Consider the following 18,167-nt stretch of genomic DNA (forward strand, 5'->3'; position numbering starts at 1 on the left):
ATTTAGAGAAGAGTCCCATTCGTTTAAATGGAGAGGGCGGGGTTTATGACTTGTATTTCAGCCAGCCACCAGGGGGCGATCAAAGAGCCAGCAGCTTCACCTTTCAAGACTTAAGGGCAATTTATAGTCGTGCGTAGGTTCTACGCCGTAGCTGTAGCCTGTGCGTAGCTCTGCGTAGCCTGACGCGCACCTCACAAAAAATTTAACAGCGCGTCAGATCTACACGGACCGCAAGCGCTGTGATTGGTCCACCAGAACCCCTCCCGTCAGATAAAAAAAACTGCGTCATAGGTATTTCCGTTTGTGACGGTGAAAACAAAGATGAGCCAAGTTGAGGAGTGATTTAACTCAAACTGCAACAAAAGTCGCTGTTTATTTACTTCCATCATTGCTGGTCTTCTCAAATTATACACAACAAGTTGCTATTTCTTCTTCGTTTGTGAGTTAACTTGCCAAGCTTCTTCTTCTCTGACGGTCGCGCTGCTACTGTGGTTACACGCGTGGATACTGCCCACAAGCGGTTTGCGGGTGTGTTTGCACGTCGACGCGGAGGACGACGCAAAAAGTATAAATGAAAACCAACGCGGAACCTACGCCGTCGCGGCTACGCCGTAGGACCTACGCACGACTATAACGAGCCCTTTATGAGGCACATCCGGTGCATAGGCACATGGGTTTGTTCTAATACTTGTTCTTACGTTAGTGAATTTGTATTGTTCTACATGAGCGCCAGCGTGCACAAGGTTGGTAATTTGCATAAACACGCCCAAACCAGCTCCATATAAGGGTTTTTCGCAACGCAGGTTCACAGAAAATTTTAGAGCATTTTGTCATCATAAAAAAGATCGAAAAGAAATCCATGATCATATTTATTATCGGTAAAGTTCCATGTTGCTTGGCATTTTTTTGGGGAGGTTTTGCTGTCACTGGAGGAATCCAGTGCTGTCCACCGACCGGGGTAACGTTAAAGAAGTATTGGATGCGTTTACAAATAAGACATTTAATAAATTTGACAGAGATGCGCATCTGCACCTAAAACAAAACAGATAGGATATCAAGTGCTTAACGTTTAGACTTCTCATTACATTTACATGACGTTTACATTAGGCATTAAGCAGACACTTTTATATAGAGAGTTAAAAGTGAGGAAGGAAAGCGTGAAGATTTGTCATTACATGCATCTTCTTAATATGTATAGAAAAGAAGGCTATAATAATATAATGTATATAATAATAATATAGATCATGTTTAATAATATGTAATATAGAAAATATAATAAAATAAAATATAATCATGTAAATTTTACATTTCATACACGTTATAATTATAGCCTAGTATTTGATTTGAAGTGGTTTTAGGTTTTCTTGAATTTTTGTGCACATTTAGAAAACATTTTGATACGAAAGTCTTTTTTGAATAATTATTTATTCGTAAAAAAAACATTTGTACGCACATCTCATGCTTAGTGAATGAGACCCATTGTATGGATCAAAATTATAGATTTTTTTAATGCTAAAAATCATTAGGATATTAAGTAAACATCTTGTTCAATGAATATATATTTTGTAAATTTCTTAACATAAATATATTAAAAATGTATTTATCATTAGTAATGTGTGTTGCTAAGGACTTCATTTAGACATCTTTAAAGGCGATTTCCTAAATATTTTAATTTTTTTGCATCCTGAGATTCCAGATTTTGAAATAGTTGTAATTCAGCCAAATATTGTCCTATTCTTATTCAGCTTTCAGATGATGTATAAATTCCTTATAACTGGTTTTGTGGTCCAGGGTCACATACAACATTTTCTGGGTTTATGCAGTGGCTGGGTTTGTCCCAACACTTGATTGAAAACTACCCAGAAATGTATTTCTTATATGGGATCATTGCGTCAGGTGACTTAAGGGGACATATCATGAAAATCCAACATTTTCCATGTTTTTAAGTGCTATAAATGGGTCCCCAGTGTTTCTATCAACCTAGAAACTGTGAAAAAGATCAACCCAGTAACTTAGTTTGGGTAAACTATTCTATGCAAGCATGTGAAAAAATAGGTCATTGAAATTTGGCTCCCCTTGTGATGTCAGAAGGGGACAATACCACCCCTTAATCTGCAGTATCTAACCACGACACTGTCATTTAGTGCAGAGATCAGCTCATTTGCAATTTTAACATGCTATAATAAATTATTTATATGATATTTTGAGACAAAACTTCAAATATATACCCTGGGGACACCAAAGATTTATTTTACATCTTAAAAAAGTTTTGTGAAATGTCCCCTTTAACATTTATACATTTTGCAGGTACTTTTAACCAAAGCGACTTCAGTTTTGTGGTTTCATAGGATTCGAACCCATAACCTTTGAAATTGCGCGCTACAGGAGAATGTTATTTTATTAGAAAGCAGGACATAAATACTGAATCAGAAAATGATTCGTTGGCAGGGCACCAGTCCTTCATTTAATAACCTAAAACCCAATTTCCTCATGTGCTTGAAATTCAAGGCTGAGCATTCGAGGAATCGTCTGAACATATCAAGCTAATTTTAGTGCAGCAATTGAAACTGTCCAATGGGAATCTGTTCAGCGCACGTCAGCTGAGGACACATTCAGATCAACCCCGCTCTAATAGTGTTCTGCGTACAACATGCTAAAGATACAGGAATCATATTTCTAAGAATTTCCTAGAGACAGAACTAAAGTTCATTTACTATCTTTATATTTTGTATCAAGCTGACATTTATACAGGGGGCAGATTAATCCAAATTAATGCATGAGGAACAGTTTGAGACCGCTGCTTTTAAATCATCCACCAAACAAACAAACACAAATCAATTCTCAGTCATTAGAGAAAGTAAAGCAGGCTTTTCTGTATGTTTAACTGAACTTTGACCCAGTATTATATCATCTGTTCCCTTACACACCCCTGAACTTTGGAATGTTATTTGGCTGTCTTCATCTTTATTTGAATGAATTTACATGAGGAAGTCGCCTGCAGGTGATTTATGAGTGTTTGTTTTGCGTGTTGTCACATTCTTGTGTATTGATCTTATCCGATTCAGCAGATCTCTCTAAGTGCAAAGACAGGTTATGGAATTGCGCCGCTGGTTATTTTGAAATCTCACACTAATTAAGTGAATGAGTCAATCTCACTTAAACATAACCTGCTCACTATCTTACACCAGATAAAAATGATATCTTAGGATTATAAACTAAATTCTCACCTTAAACCTGGAATACATCCAGACATTTCTGTTTTGATTTCTTTTTTTAAATCACATTGTTTTCAATTCTCAGTTTGTGTATTATAAATAGATACAATGAATGAATACAATTTCTTTCTTTCTTTCTTTCTTTCTTTCTTTCTTTCTTTCTTTCTTTCTTTCTTTCTTTCTTTCTTTCTTTCTTTCTTTCTTTCTTTCTTTCTTTCTTTCTTTTCTGTCCATCCTTATTTCATTTTTTCTTCTTTTCTTGCTTTGCTTCCCCTTTTCTTTCTTTTTTTCCTTCATTCCTTCTTTCTTCCTTTCCATCTTTCTTTCTTTCTGTCTTTCTTTACTGTCCATCCTCATTTCATTTTTTCTTCATGTCTTGCTTTGCTTCCCTTTTTCTTTCTTTTTTCCTTCATTCCTTCTTTCTTCCTTTCCATCTTCATTCATTCATTTCTTTCTTTCTTTCCTTCCTTCTTTCTTTCTTTTCTGTCCATCCTTATTTCATTTTTACTTCTATTCTTGCTTTGCTTTCCTTTTTCTTTCTTTATTCCTTCATTCCTTCTTTCTTCCTTTCCATCTTCATTTCTTTCTTTCTTTCTTTCTTTCTTTCTTTCTTTCTTGTCTGTCCATCCTTATTTCATTTTTTCTTCTTTTCTTGCTTTGCTTTCCCCTTTTCTTTCTTTTTTTCCTTCATTCCTTCTTTCTTCCTTTCCATCTTTCTTTCTTTCTGTCTTTCTTTACTGTCCATCCTCATTTCATTTTTTCTTCATGTCTTGCTTTGCTTCCCTTTTTCTTTCTTTTTTCCTTCATTCCTTCTTTCTTCCTTTCCATCTTCATTCATTCATTTCTTTCTTTCTTTCCTTCCTTCTTTCTTTCTTTTCTGTCCATCCTTATTTCATTTTTACTTCTATTCTTGCTTTGCTTTCCTTTTTATTTCTTTATTCCTTCATTCCTTCTTTCTTCCTTTCCATCTTCATTTCTTTCTTTTTTTCTTTCTTTCTTTCCTGTCCATCCTTATTTCATTTTTTCTTCTTTTCTTGCTTTGCTTTCCTTTTTCTTTCTTTTTTCCTTCATTCCTTCTTTCTTCCTTTCCATCTAATTCCTTTCTTTCTTTCTTTCTTTCTTTCTTCCTTTCCATCTTCATTCCTTTCTTTCTTTCTTTCTTTCTTTCTTTCTTTCTTATTTCCTTCTTGCAATCTTTCTTTTTTATTTTAGTTTCCTTCTTTATTTGTTTCTTTTCTTTTTTGCTTCCTTCTTTTCTTTTTTTCTTTTTTCCATCCGTATTTACTGTGTTTGTTTCTTTTCTTTCTTTTTTTGCTTCCTTCCGTCCTCCCTTTCTTTCCTCGTGTCTTTCTTTCTTTCTTTCTTTCTTTCTTTCTTTCTTTCTTTCCTGTCCATCCTTATTTCATTTTTACTTCTATTCTTGTTTTGCTTTCCTTTTTCTTTCTTTATTCCTTCATTCCTTCTTTCTTCCTTTCCATCTTCATTTCTTTCCATCTTCATTTCTTTCTTTCTTTCTTTCTTTCTTTCTTTCTTTCTTTCTTTCTTTCTTTCTTTCTTTCTTTCTTTCTTTCTTTCTTTCTTTCCTGTCCATACTTATTTCATTTTTTCTTCTTTTCTTGCTTTGCTTTCCTTTTTCTTTCTTTTTTCCTTCATTCCTTCTTTCTTCCTTTCCATCTTCATTCATTCATTTCTTTCTTTCTTTCCTTCCTTCTTTCTTTCTTTTCTGTCCATCCTTATTTCATTTTTACTTCTATTCTTGCTTTGCTTTCCTTTTTCTTTCTTTATTCCTTCATTCCTTCTTTCTTCCTTTCCATCTTCATTTCTTTCTTTCTTTCTTTCTTTCTTTCTTTCTTTCTTTCTTTCTTTCTTTCTTTCTTTCTTTCTTTTCTGTCCATCCTTATTTCATTTTTTCTTCTTTTCTTGCTTTGCTTCCCCTTTTCTTTCTTTTTTTCCTTCATTCCTTCTTTCTTCCTTTCCATCTTTCTTTCTTTCTGTCTTTCTTTACTGTCCATCCTCATTTCATTTTTTCTTCATGTCTTGCTTTGCTTCCCTTTTTCTTTCTTTTTTCCTTCATTCCTTCTTTCTTCCTTTCCATCTTCATTCATTCATTTCTTTCTTTCTTTCCTTCCTTCTTTCTTTCTTTTCTGTCCATCCTTATTTCATTTTTACTTCTATTCTTGCTTTGCTTTCCTTTTTCTTTCTTTATTCCTTCATTCCTTCTTTCTTCCTTTCCATCTTCATTTCTTTCTTTCTTTCTTTCTTTCTTTTTTTCTTTCTTTCTTTCCTGTCCATCCTTATTTCATTTTTTCTTCTTTTCTTGCTTTGCTTTCCTTTTTCTTTCTTTTTTCCTTCATTCCTTCTTTCTTCCTTTCCATCTAATTCCTTTCTTTCTTTCTTTCTTTCTTCCTTTCAATCTTCATTCCTTTCTTTCTTTCTTTCTTTCTTTCTTTCTTATTTCCTTCTTGCAATCTTTCTTTTTATTTTAGTTTCCTTCTTTATTTGTTTCTTTTCTTTTTTGCTTCCTTCTTTTCTTTTTTTCTTTTTTCCATCCGTATTTACTGTGTTTGTTTCTTTTCTTTCTTTTTTTGCTTCCTTCCGTCCTCCCTTTCTTTCCTCGTGTCTTTCTTTCTTTCTTTCTTTCTTTCTTTCTTTCTTTCTTTCCTGTCCATCCTTATTTCATTTTTACTTCTATTCTTGTTTTGCTTTCCTTTTTCTTTCTTTATTCCTTCATTCCTTCTTTCTTCCTTTCCATCTTCATTTCTTTCCATCTTCATTTCTTTCTTTCTTTCTTTCTTTCTTTCTTTCTTTCTTTCTTTCTTTCTTTCTTTCTTTCTTTCTTTCTTTCTTTCTTTCCTTCTTTCCTGTCCATACTTATTTCATTTTTTCTTCTTTTCTTGCTTTGCTTTCCTTTTTCTTTCTTTTTTCCTTCATTCCTTCTTTCCTCCTTTCCATCTAATTCCTTTCTTTCTTTCTTTCTTCCTTTCCATCTTCATTCCTTTTCTTTCTTTCTTTCTTTCTTTCTTCCTTTCTTTCTTTCTTATTTCCTTCTTGCAATCTTTCTTTTTTATCTTTGTTTCCTTCTTTATTTGTTTCTTTTCTTTTTTGCTTCCTTCTTTTCTTTTTTTCTTTTTTCCATCCTTATTTACTGTGTTTGTTTCTTTTCTTTCTTTTTTTGCTTCCTTCCGTCCTCCCTTTCTTTCCTAGTGTCTTTCTTTCTTTCTTTCCTGTCCATCCTTATTTAATTTTTTCTTCTTTTCTTGCTTTGCTTCCCTTTTCTTTCTTTTTTCCTTCATTCCTTCTTTCTTTCTTTCCAGCTTCATTCCTTCCTTTCTTTCTTTCTTTCTTTCTTTCTTTCTTTCTTTCTTTCTTTCTTTCTTTCTTTCTTTCTTTCTTTCTTTCTTTCTTTCTTTCTTTCTTTCTTTCTTTCTTTCTTTCACAAACAATACACTCAGGATATCTGGAGGTTATTGCAGATATATACATTAGGCAAATATATACATATACATATACATATACATACACACACACACACACACACACACACACACACACACACACACACACACACACACACACACATATATATATATATATATATATATATATATATATATACATACATACATATATACATATGCATGTACACATACATATACATATATATACCTACACATACACCTACATACATACACACATATATACATATACATACACATGCACATATAGACACACACACACACACACACACACACACACACACACACACACACACACACACACACACACACACACACATATACATACACATTCACACATACATATACATATACACACACACACACATACACATACACACACACATACATATACATATATATACCTACGCATACACCTACATACATACACACATATATACATATACATACACATGCACATATAGACACACACACACATACACATACACACACACACACACATACATATACATATATATACCTACGCATACACCTACATACATACACACATACATATATACATATACATACAAATTCATATACATACATACATACATGTGCATACTTAAAATGTGCATACTTTTCATGAGTCAACCTTACACAAGCTCACAGTCATTTTCACTACCTCTGCTTAACCACTTATTTTAATAACTCTTCTTACACCAACTACATAATGAATCAAATCTGTCTGTTCCTTCAAAATCAGCATTCTTCATTTGTTCATCTTTTAACAAGAATCCCCAAAAATGACCTCTAAGTGTCGTATATTTTTTCATAATGATCAGACAAAAATTACATAACAAAACTGTTAAAAGTCTCTCGTATGTCACAGTGATCGTATCTTTGTCTCTGCAGGGAATTAAACATCACCTGACTTTACTGTACGCTCCGTGGGTGCTGTGACATCTTCAAGACCACTGAAGCATCTAACCACCTGCCTGCAGTCATGCATTTACACCTTTGCAGTTTACTCATATCACACTTGAAACACCCGCCCCACCTCACCCGTTTCTCCACAGGGCAAAACAATGTAAAGCCCCCTCGGACAGAGAGAGAAAGAGGGATGGAGCGAGCGAGCGAGTGAGAGAGTGAGTCATGAGTGCAGCTTTGAACAACAAGGGGAAATCCTCCTATTGATCGACATGCGCTGTGGAAACATGCATCATTCACACAGGTAACGGAACAGTGGGCCATGCACCACCCGAAACCCATTAGCCATGTATCTGGAGAACATCTTACATTTACATTTATGCATTTGGGAGACGTTTTTTTTCCAAAGTTTTTCATACATTTTATCAGTCTGTGGGTTCCCTACTGCTAACAAAATGCTTTACCAATTAAGCTACAGGCATCTTGTTGGCTTATAAGCAAACTGCAGCGATTTGATTAACAAACGAACTTCATAGTAAATGCAAAGATCAAATCTGTATTTCCGTAAATCTGAGTCAAATGCTCTGCGATGTGTATATAGTATATTATGTTATATATACATATATAGTATGTTACAAATCAATTTGTATGTTACTTTTTACGGTTGAAATCATCATAAAGAAATCTGATGGTCTTTGTAAGGTAATGTGGAAGAGACTCCGGAGTTTACTTGGAGAAATTCAAATTTGTGGTTTCTCTTACAAAAGTGCAGCCTACATAATGGAGCTATTTAGGGAAATTTCACGTGAAAGTCATATAGGTTTCAGCCGTGTACTTTCTGTTGTAGCACATATGCTAGCACTTTATTCACAGGAAACTCAGAGGGGAAGCTCCCCATCTGGGTTTAACATAAAAAGAGCAAATTTCCTGTTGCTTAGCAGAGTTTCTCTCATCAAACTCATTTGCATGATTTCCACCTTGTTGTTAAAATCCGTTTTAGGGCTCCGGACGGTAGCTGCAATTACATAATATAATAAGCTTTGCTGACTTTTACATTACTGGTGGAAAAATTCATATAGACTTCTAGAAATCTAACAAGAAGTGTGTTAAAGGGACACTCCACTTTATAAAAAAAAATGCTCATTTTCTAGCTCCCCTAGAGATAAACATTTGAGCATATTTTCAAAAAAGGGAAGTGTCCCTTTAAATGTTTGAAGGCAAAGCATTAAAGGAGTAGTCCACTTTAGAGATGGGGTCCATTGACTTTTTATAGTAGGAAAAAAAATACTATGGAAAGTCAATGGGCCCCATCTATAAAGTGGACTACTCCTTTAACATCTCTCTCAAATCCGCTGTATATTTTTTATCCATTAGATCCTACACGGAGTTATTTTTAACCCAACGTTGGGTCAAAAAGGGAAAAACTCAACCTGTTTTAATTGAACCTATATGCTGAGTTGCTTAACCCATTGTTGGGTCAAATATAAACATTTTCCAATGGTTGGGTTTGTCTTTTTTGTCCCAATGCTGTGTTGAAAATAACCCAGCACTTCTTAGAGTGTAAAATATAGCTTATGAAATTATGATAAAGATAAAACATCTTCCTTATTTTTAAAGTGTTTTACACCCGTTGTAAAAGCCTCCTATTGCTATTAGACCAAATGTAATATTCATACAGTTATAGCAAACGGCATCCATTATCTTGGTAATAAACTTTATTTTCTGGAAAAATTGTAGAAGAAAACTCAAATTTCTGCCGTATTTTATAAATGGACTTCACCTGTGTGTGACATTAAAAGGTAATCATGAAAATACTGCTAAAATTCAAAGCCCATTTAAAGACTGATATTAAATGTCTTCACACCACCTAGCCAAATTTGAATGATTAAAAATAAACAAGTAAATAAAATAAATGAATAAAATAAGCCCACTGAAACCACGCCCCCTCTAACTTGAATGAATGCTCGCGATTGTGTTAGGGGAGGGGCAATGCTCTGTGGCTCCAGTGTGTCATCGAGCCACCATTTTAGCCCCGCCCAAATAATCCTGAAAAACTGTTTAACGGTGTAACTTAAGGGGCCCTATTTTAACGATCTGAAACGCAAGTGCGAAGCGCAACGCGCAAGTGAGTTTGTGGGCGGATCTTGGGCGCTGTTGCTATTTTCCCGGCATGAGAAATAACTCATGCGCCGGGCGCAAATCAATAAGGGGTTGGTCTGAAGTAGGTTCATTATTCATAGGTGTGGTTTGGGCGTAATGTCAAATAAACCAATCAGAACGCTATCCAACATTCCCTTTAAGCGCAAGGGCGCAAGTTCCATGGCGGGTTGCTATTATTATGACGGATTTACCAGGCGCACGCCAGGAGCGGTTTACAGCCGAGGAGACCCACGTTCTTGTAAGAGCACTCAAAGACAGAGAAGTTGTTTTGTATGGGGATAGGAGAAACCCGCCCAAATCAGCGTAGGTTAAACAGGCGTGAGAGGAAATAGACCCAGTCTCATCAGCTGGCATCCCCATCGTTGCGCAAAGCGCTACAATGATGTCAGGAGACGGGGGAATCCCAAGCTTGCCAGCATAAATCGGGCACGCCGTGTAACGGGAGGTGGATCTGCCTCAGGACCTGACGCCAGCAGAGGACATCGCTGCATCCACCCTCACCGCTGAAAGGGTTTGGGGGCTTTGAAATCGGACTCAAGAAACGCAAGCAAGGTCCAACCCCAAAGTACTCTTACAAATCAAGATCATATACATTAAGGTTTCTTATTAAAACATTTTAATTATTATTTAGATAAAATAAACGTAATACAGCCACACAACAAACTTATGAAAATATTTTAATCGTTATTTGCATGAGAATTTTTTAACGCAGCCACACAATAAATAAAAACTATCACCACAATGTTCACCACTATGATTCCCCTTATCTCGTGTATTAATATTTTTAAGTGTAACAATTTATGATTTGCAAAAATAACTGTTGCATCTGTGTAGATTAGATAAGCAAAGTGTATGCGCGTTGTGCACGTTATACATTATGGTCAAGCATGCGCCCTTAAAATAGCATAATGAACAACGCGCAACGCGCCACTGACAAACTTTTTTTTTCTGGTCAGTGGCGCAATTGTTTTTTGAAACTGCAAAATAGCATCAGGGATAGTTTGCGCCGGAACACGCCTCTTTTTTGCGCTGAACCGCCCAGGGAGCGCAAGTTCATTCCCTAGTTTGCCGACGTGCTTCTGTGACGGGAAAAACCCGCTGTGCGCCGGTGCAAAATACGAAATGATACATGCGTCACTGACAAAGTCAATTGCGCTGGGTGCAAGATAGAGCCCAAGTACTACATAGTTCACAGTCTTTGTAATGTGTTTCAGCAATACATTTCTAACATTTATAATGTGTTTAGAAACAATTATCTGAAACGACTTTACACAGACTTTAAAGATTTTGCTGTAATTTTTACTGTAGTATGATTTGTTTTGCAGAACAGTGATGGTAATTCAACAAAACCTCTTAAAGGCTTCATCCTGTTTTTAAACACACACACAAAAAAAACACAAAACCTCTGAATGAATGGTCAGTAAGACGTGTGGTGGTGTGATTCACAGGCTGAAAAAAGTAGAGAAAGCTGATCTTGAATATAAACATCGTTCTGAACAAAATAAATTTTTTTCTGTAATAAAAGTGCACATGCTATGCAATGTAATTTTTTTCTTAATGAATCTGTGCAATCATACATTTCTTAAATCCCACGATTTACCCCCAAGCTGTCCAAAATACATATCATCTTTCATTGGAACACATTTGGAGTAATTTTAGTAAATGTCCTTCACAAAAATATTCCACACGGCTCAAAGGGGTTAATAAAGGTTTTTTGTGGGTTACCGATGCGATTTTATAAGAAAAATATCCATCATTCAAACTTTATAAACTGTAATAACTAGCTTCTGGTAACGACGCCATCTTGGATTTAACCCCTTGGAGGCTGTGGATTACTTCTGTAAAGAATGAATGCACTATTTGTTGAAAACCTTTCCAGAATAAATCTGTTCTTCAGCTTGGATTTTGTGGAATCATTTTCTAAATAAACGTGACGTATAGTCCACTGTAACTTATATATGTTATTTCGTCTTAATGACGCATTTTTGAATGATGCGGCTTATCTTCCAGTGCGGTTTATAGTCCGGAAAATACAGTAGTCTAAAATGGTAAACGTTACATATTGAAAACTTTAACATGTCGTCAAACTTAATAGTTCCTATTAAATTTATGCATTTGACAGATGCTTTTTTATCTGATCTTATATATTTCCAGAGAATCAAACCCATGACCTTGGTTTTGATAACACTTTGCTCTATCAGTAATGCTCAACAAGTGATGTAGAAATTTTAAAGCCTTCACTGTGGTGGTACCCATTAAAAAGATCCTAATATGTACCATTTAGGTACAGAAATGTATACATTTGGTACTAAAGTGTACCTTTGAGGTACTAATATGAACTCTTTTTAGGTGCAAAGGGGTACTTTTGAAAGGGTACCACCCCAGTGACAGCTAGTGACTATTTCTGACCCATTTTTTATAGACAAGATGTCAGGTGTGAAATTCCTGCCAAGCTGTCAAAAACCAATAAGTGAAGGGCAGTTTGTGAGAAGATGGGACTGTTTTATCCTCTGACGGCTGTTTGCTCTAAATCAAGAGATTGTGAGTAATACCATTAACAGAAGTCTTCCCCCTTTACCAGAAGAGTTCAAAGAGTCTATGTGTGCGTGTGTGTGATAGTGTGAATGTGTAGTGATGATCTACCATCAGTTCATCTCTTTAACCGTCTCACAGTTGATTGTGCATGACAAGAACCTTCATCTAAATTTATCTAGCACCAGCAGTAAAGCTCAATATGAGTATGACCGATCCATGAAGCTCTGCGACTTTCATAAATTGTTTTTGCGGTGCTCTTTATTTCCTGCGCTTTTACAAACCACACACGAGATTTTAATCGGTCACTGTATCACACAGAGGGTAGAGATGAGTTGGCAGACGCGAACATTAGCGAAAGGGGAAACACCTTCATCAAAAACGTACTTATCATCTGACGCTCATGACAAAAATGGAGTTTTCAGGTGAAAACACCCACCCAAGAGACCCGGGTCAAAATTAGTGCTCATTTCTGTAACACTCAAAGTGAATATGAAATTTTCTTTGTCATTCTGTGGTAAAAAAGCTGATTCTTCCCTTTTTTTAACACGTTTATTTTTAAAAGTGTATATGAAGAGTTCACATGCAAAACCTGCAAAGTGCGTCCGATGTGTTTTCTTGTAAATGAGCATTTTTATCAAGCTCTTATGTTTAGGTTCAGTAATTCCTTAAACTTTAATGGCAATGAAACGGTTATTAGTCAAAAATTGAAATGCATTATTTTCACAATTGTAACTTTTATTTATTGACTTTAAAATTGTCTTTCGCTGCAATCTTTTTTAGGCAAAACCACCACTTCTAAAAAAAATCCACTTTGGACAAAACATAGTAAACAGCTGCAAAGTCACTAAACATGCAACTAGAAACATTGCAAATGATAAACTTCAGAATTCAAAAGGTAAAAGTGAAGAAACAATGCGGCTACCGCATTCATGTTGTATTCAGAACCATGATCGCTTCACATTCGTCTTCTGTGCACTTTGAGGAACTTGCTGACAAATCATCCTGGTGTTTAATAGCCTGGTCAAACCAGACTCTCGTACATTCATTTCATTTGTACAGAGAGTCTGGCCAGGCTCCATTGCAAAGCGTTACTTCCGTTAAGGAGGGTCCATTGTTGAAGTTTAAAACTATTGGATCTGCCCAGAGTCACTCAGGATCTGCCAAAGCCAATCGCTAACGTGAGGTCGTGACGTATATCATGCACCGAAACCGTCCGGAAACAACAAGTCAGAATAATCAGACAAACAAAACTTAGCAAACCTGGTTCTTGCTCCGGCTTTAACTTCTGTATATTCGGCAGTTTTGCAACAACGGACCGATTAGCTTTTCTCACGTCTTTCTCCGCTGCCATTACTGAACTGCAACTCAAACTGACGCACGACCTCAACGTCATCGTTCTTAGCCACCCCCATCTGTTCACTGATTGGTCCTGCAGATTTTTGCAGGAGAAAACGAAACTCTATACAGCAGTCCCAGACGTACTGCTGAAGCGAAATGAAAATTAAGCGGAAGCACGTAGGAGGGCGGAGCCAGGCTAGGTGTTTAATGGATTCTGCAAAAAAGCGGTATTTCGGAATAAGCTGATGCCAGGAATAAGTGGATTTGAAGCAAATTTATTTGATAAACATATAGTGTGCATGCCAAAAGCATTCGGTTAAAGAGCCCCTCGTACGTTGCTAAAAAGACCGTAATGCAGTGTGTTTACGTACTATACATTTGTTGCTCCTCTATTGTCTGCCTCTCTCAAACGCGTCGATTTTGTACAAACTCATTGCTTTGAAAGGTGCTCTGATTGGCCAGATATCCAGTGCGTAGTGATTGGCCTGAAAACCTCTGACGCCAGCTAGAAATGTGACGCTCCTTAGCATGTTTTGAAGATTAGCTCACAATGCAATACTGACAAAAAATAATATCGTCTTTACTCATTCCTTGTGTTTGTTGTAGTCCAAGAAAAGAGATTTCAGTTGGAAACGATAACTCGCGTCATCGTTTACTTTGAGATTTTTACCTTTGCATATTGTTAACATGCACTAACACACACTTAAGGGGGTCGCACACTAGACGCGCAGCTCAGTGCCATGCCGTTCTAAAAAACACGAACACATTTTTTTCTATGAGCATGCGCACACCAGCGCCAACAGGTGGCACCTGTCCGCGCCGCTCAGCTACGACTCAGGAAGTTGCTCAAATCCCTGTCGTGCCACAGAGCGCAACTCACATAGTTAACATTAAATAACATCATATTTGTCCAAAATCATTATCGATTAACATTGGCTGCTAACGTATATTTAGCATTTTGAAGTAGACGCTATCTGACTAAGCTTGCGCTATTTAATGTGCACGTCCGGTGTACGAAACCTCCGAGTTGTCCTAGACGCGACTCGACATGACCCCCTTTACACACCAAATTAAATGTAAAATCGTCAGTCGGATAATAGGTGCTCTTTAGTTGTAATTCTTATGGTTATAATCAAAATGTTTATTAATGTGCTTTCTCTGGGAGTTTAGTCCATGGCCTTGGCGTCGCTAGCACTACTTTGTTTAACTATTTGAGTTACAAGAAAGCACAAAAGTGCTGTATACTTAACAATAACTTTATGATTAAAAGGAAAATCAGCTGTGTTTGACAGAAAAGTCGCTGTTTTGACTCAAACATCTAATTTCTTTTGACTAAACTTGTTTCTGTCTTCTGGTTACAGAGCAGACCACACAGACAGACATTAAATAGTAGAGAAGAAGTTGTTTTTCTTGGATTTCATTTCAAGAGTTACTATAAACCTGTACAAATGACTTTTGATGAACACAACAGAAGATATTTTGAGGAACATTTGCAACCGAACCTTTTATGCGCCCCATTTACTTCCATAGTAGGAAAAAGAATACTATGGAAGTGAATGGGGCTCACGAATGGTTTGGTTGCAAACATTCCTCAAAATATCTTCGTTCAAGTTCATCAGAAAAACGAAATTAATACAGGTTTGGAACAATGTGAGAGTGAGTAAATGATGACACAAATGTTATTTTTTGGTGTACTATCCCTTTAACTTTCCTATTATTGTTATTCAATCTCCTACTGTGGTAGATTTGGCCTATAGCCACAGAGTTGTCAGTCTCTGACCGTGGTCACATTAGCCTTTTTGTTTTTGTTATTTTGCAAGTCTGTTTCCGTGTACAGTGTGTTTTGGTGTACAGTATGTCTCTTCTGGGCTCTGGTCCACGTGTCTGGTATCACACCCCCGTCCGCTGGTAGGCTGCTTTGAAAGTCTTTTCTCCGCCCTCAGAGCTCGGCCCCCTCCATCCACATGGCCGTACATAAAGAAAGTTGTCTCTTCAGCTGAACAGAAAAGGGGGCGGGGGTTTCTAGGAAAAGATCTTACTGAATGTCTCCTCTCGAGTGAATGTTTAACAGGTGCTTGAACTGACCCACAGAGAAACTCACTGACTCACACTGTGTGGCCTTTCACAGCGGTTTTAAACCCTAGAGAATATTAAAGATTTATTTTATTCTTTGTGTAAATGTTAGTTTGAATCATTACTGACTTTTCATTTGATTTGATCTTACAGGATTTCGTAACTATTTTACAAGGATGAATTTGTAAGAAGCAAATTGTAAAAAAACATATGATTAAAGAGTGCCGCAGGGAGGACATATTTTTGAAGGCAAAACCTGGAAAGCGAGGTAGCATTTTTGCACTTTCAGTTCCAGCATCCAGGAGTCAATGTGTTTTTTGAATGGGGTTATAGCTAAACTCCTTAAATAAGATCTTGGGTTAGCATAAGCGAAACCTGTTTTTACATTTTATACTACAACATAAAACGTAATAGCCCTACTCATGACTTTATAAAGCTTAAAATTTTCTTTAAAAGGGTGGTTGCTAAAAAGTTGCTAGAGGGATTACAGACTTTGTTGGGGACTATTGTCCGATTCACGATTTTGCATTTCCTTTGGCGTGTAAGTGTGTATTAGTACATGTTAATGATATGCAAAAGTTACAAACCCCAAAGTAAAAGATGATGCAAGTTATCGTCCCCAGCATAAATCTCTTTTCTTGGACTACAACAAACACACGGATTGTAGGCAACAGTTTACTTCCTGGGATTGGTGATGAAGTAAAGACCGACATTATCATAATTCCTTATGCTTCAGACTCAGCCTTTAAGTTAACTCCTGTTAGCATTGCATTGTGACCGAATTTTTCAAACAGGGTAAGAAGCGTCACATTTCCTGCTGACATCAGAGGTATTCAGGCCAATCACAATGTAGAGATTAGCTGGCCAATCGGGCACAAAGCGCTTTTCAGATCGATGAGTTTTGTACAAAATCTGTGTGTTTCAGAGAAGAGAGTGAAATCTGGAGCTACAAAAATTTACGTTATGTGGAAAATAATGTGTTTTTTAACCATTAACCATGCAAACACATTGAATTATAATAGCATATTGATTCCAAAAACAATGCAACATGCACACAATTCTCAACAAAGATTCATCCACAGAGTGTTTTCTTATTAGTGAACATGTTTTTAAATTTGCAAGGATTTGAAAAGCTCTGTGTCCTGATTGGCCAGCAAATCTGTACGTTGTGATTGGCCTGAATACCTCTGATGTCAGCAGGAAATGTGACGCTTCTTACCATGTTTGAAAGATTCACTCACAATGCAATGCTAACAGGAGTTAACTTACAGGCTGTGAGTCTGAAGCGGGAGGAATTATGATAATGTTGGTCTTTACTACATGTTTCCTACAATCCATGTGTTTGTTGTAGTCCAAGAAAAGAGATTTACGTTGGAGATGATAACTCGCGTCATTGTTTACTTTGGTGTTTGTACCTTTTGCATATCATTAATGTACTTATACACACTTACACACCAAAGGAAATGTAAAAACGTGAATCGGACAATAGGTGCTCTTCAAAAAATTACTTAAATTGGAAATACACCTAAAATATTTAAATATTACCAATTGAAGTAATTTTTAAGTTGGTCCAACTTTTACTTTTTACAGTGTGAAGATTATCTAGTTGGACAAAACGTGTAAGTGTCATAAACATTTGTTTAAAACAAAGCAAGTTTTTTTGCAATATTCCTAAAGCCTATAAGAAAAATTAATGGTCTTTTTGGCAAGGAAACCAGTGTCCCGCTAACTTCCAGGTTGGCCTACAAAAATACGCCATCGCTGCGGCACTATATAACTTTTCAAACTGAGATTATGGAAATACCTGAAAAGTGCATCTGGGATTTGTCTGGAATCGTTTGATTTTTGGTTCATTCACACTGCCGATGATTTTTTCAAAATCTGTGCGTGCATTTACACACAACAAAATTTAATAATCTAGTTTAGTGTAATATGATTTTTTACATCATTTGTCAAGGATTATTTAAAAAAAACAGAGCTGTTTTCAGCATATGTCAGGACAAATATTACAAAAACGCAATCAATTTACATTTAGAAATAATTAATAAAATTATATTGTAAAATGATTTATTTATTTTTTTGATGATGATTACGCTAATATGCCATCAAGGTGGATAAAATATTTCATATTTTTTATTCTTTGGCACTATTGGCGGTTACATCATTTGACATTTTCAGGTCCATTTAGTCTTAACTTTCATAAAAATTGTGCAAATGTAATTTTTTATTGCATAAAATTAACATAAATACACTATGTGCATTAACATAAACCTGATGCGTGCTTTAAAAACAAGTTTTCTAAAAAGAGTTTTTAATTTCTCATTTTGCCAAACCGTTTTTGTCACAGACCCATATATAAATACACACACATGCATGCTTGCATTTATATACACAGAATAATCACACACAATACACACACAAATATTATGCAAACACTTTTACTTTGTATGCGATTAATCGC

This window comes from Paramisgurnus dabryanus, chromosome 7, assembly GCF_030506205.2.
Source record: "Paramisgurnus dabryanus chromosome 7, PD_genome_1.1, whole genome shotgun sequence".
Taxonomy (NCBI): Eukaryota; Metazoa; Chordata; class Actinopteri; order Cypriniformes; family Cobitidae; genus Paramisgurnus; species Paramisgurnus dabryanus.